Raw genomic sequence first — 2,513 nt, 5'->3', positions numbered from 1 at the left:
GGAAAAGTTGCTAGAGATGGTTCAGAGGGCCTTTCCCACCTCCTTTTTTGCCCACTGTTTCCTGACCCCAGCCTTGTTGCTATGGCTTTCCTTGGAATCTCCAATGCATTGAATCAGAATTTGCCTTTCTGCCTGAGGCAGGATGTCCCATGACCACTTTAGCCTCTTGTTGGAAAACAATGAAGAAAATAGCTACCATTAATGGAGCTCCTGCTCTGTGCCAGGGACTGTGCCATGTACTTCACTCTGAGAAGCAAGGTAGGCTTTATCATCCCCATGGACAGATGAGGCAACTGAGCCTCTTGGGGGTGTAGACACTTGCCCAAGGTCACACAGCATGTTAAATTCTGGAGGTGAGATGGAAACCCATTATTTCCTCTTTTCTCATGTCCCTGACCTGCTTCACCAGGGACGCAAAACCAGTCACTGGAACAGTGTTGGAACTCGATTTTTTGATCTTTGAATCAAAGTATTTTAACTGTATCCACCTGACCTGGCTGGGTTCATGACAAATAAGGTATCACTTATTTGAAATGCATTAGCCGTTTACTTGCCCTGCATCCAGCTGTATGCTGGATACTATGCACAGGGTAGACCAAGCAGTTTTACCTCTCAAGGACCTCACAGTCTAATAACAGGAAGTAACAAGCACTATCCCTAAGCCAGTGAATGAAGGGGCTCCCAGTGGGCGGGGCTATGAGTGTGCAGGGCTGAGTGGGCGGGGCTCCAGGCTCCACCCACCCCTCCAAGTTAGCTATCCATCATCTCTGCCCATACACTGAGTGAGGTTCCATATAGGAATCCCTTTGAACAAAAATTTCCTTTGCTAACTAAGTTTGAAAAACTTCCACACTAAGGGATGAACAAAGCAGGAAGAACAGAGCTGATGCCATCACCATCTTAAAAATAGGCTTTTTCAAGAAATCATATTCTCTCAGAAGTTCAGAGAACAACTCCTAAATACATTCCTGGAGCGTTTTTCATCTCAGAGGACAATTAACCTTTGCAATTAGCTTCATCAACAGGAACTTAATAGCAAATATTTGGTTGCTTAGCAACAAGGAAGCAGCCGCCAGTGGGACTGCAGTATTTTTGTGGCTCAAGTCTCCTGGGGTTGCAGGCTGAGGAAACGCTGAGCTGGATTTCCAGATTCTGCAAAGCTCTTTGACCAAATGTCCTCTCCCCTGAAGGCCCTGTCAGTGACCTAAGGGGCGAGTGACCCTGACCAGTGGGGACCCAGCCCTCAGCCGTGACTGGAAGGAGAGTGCCAGCATCTGAGCACCCTCATAAGCTTCAGAACAGCCTGAGGGTACCCAGGCCAGGAGGTGACACTCTGCTTCACTCTCTAGAGATACGTGGCCTGGGAAAGCCAGGGCCTGCAGAATCCCCACTGCTGGGTGACTTTCTTTTCTTTCTCATTTCCACAGGGCCCTGCTTATCCCCATTTGAAATGGGAAAAAGCCTCTGATTAAACCGCTTGCCCAAATCTCCTGGCAGTAAGTGGTGGAGCAGGATTTCGTCCCAGCCTCATGCTGTTTCCACATCTCCACAGTGGCCCCGGGCTGTGATCCTTCCCTGGACCTGAGCTTCACTATTGGACCAGATGAGCCTCTCGGATCCATCCCAGCCTGGCACGTCTAGATCCTGCCTCCCAACGCAGGCCGCTGAGATGTTCACTTGAATCTCTCACCATGGACATTACCCAAACATTACCTAATGTTTTCCAGAGAGAAGAATCCTATTTCTTTCTGTGTTTTAGATTCCAAACCAAAAGGGGACATAATTGTGTGGTGAAAATAACAAGGGACTTCAAATCAGAAAACCCAGGCTCAGATCCTGGCTCTAATATTTACCAGTCATGTCATTTTAGGGTTACAGCCTTTCCAAATACCTTTCCCCTAATCTGTAAAGTGGAGATCATAGTAACTACGTCAGCAGGATGCTACGAAGACCAAGTGAGAAGCCTGGCATCTGGCAGGTACTCAAGAAACAAAAATACAAGCCCACAAAACAAAAACCACCACAAGACACTTCATGCCTCTGTCCTCCTAGTTTCTATGGAGAGGTATAAGACTTTTGTCTCTACCTCATTTCATTTACAAGGACTTCCCACTAAAAAGTGAACCAGAGATGCTCTAGACAAAGTTAATTGCCAGAGACCTCTCAGTATATGTATGACTAAACCCAAACAAATAACTTGAAGAAAATGTTCTCTTTTTCAGTGAAATAAAAGTAATTCCCATTCAGACAGATCTGGTTAGAATTGTGACTATCTCATAGCAGCTCTGTGACTTCGGCAAACACTCCGTAGCCACCATGACATCCTCGGTTTTAACACATGCAGGAAAGCGATGTTTCCCTAATAAGGTTCTAGCAAGAATTAAATTTAAAAACTTACATGAAAGAGCCCATTCCAGTGCCTGGCTCTAGCTCACATAAATTACTCAGGCCATATTTGTTATGTCTGAATCCGTTTGACGAACACTTCCGTTACCAGTTTCTGTTGTGACTGT

The 2,513-nt window shown here is 46.0% G+C and overlaps 1 long non-coding RNA gene across 1 annotated transcript in view; it reads left to right on the top strand.

Annotated features, from left to right (window-relative positions):
* LOC107967022 (uncharacterized) overlaps nucleotides 1-2,246 on the top strand; it is a 3,839-nt gene extending 1,593 nt beyond the window's left edge. Inside the window, exons 1-2 of the long non-coding RNA XR_010147474.1 lie at nucleotides 1-258; nucleotides 1,428-2,246. The exon at nucleotides 1-258 is cut by the window's left edge and continues 1,593 nt beyond it. This is a non-coding gene — a long non-coding RNA (uncharacterized LOC107967022). The remainder of the gene's footprint in view (nucleotides 259-1,427) is intronic.
* The last annotated feature ends 267 nt before the right edge of the window (nucleotides 2,247-2,513 follow it).

Source organism: Pan troglodytes, chromosome 9, assembly GCF_028858775.2.
Source record: "Pan troglodytes isolate AG18354 chromosome 9, NHGRI_mPanTro3-v2.0_pri, whole genome shotgun sequence".
Classification (NCBI taxonomy): Eukaryota; Metazoa; Chordata; class Mammalia; order Primates; family Hominidae; genus Pan; species Pan troglodytes.
Note: the sequence above shows the minus strand (reverse complement) of the source record. Positions and strands in the feature narration are given on the sequence as shown.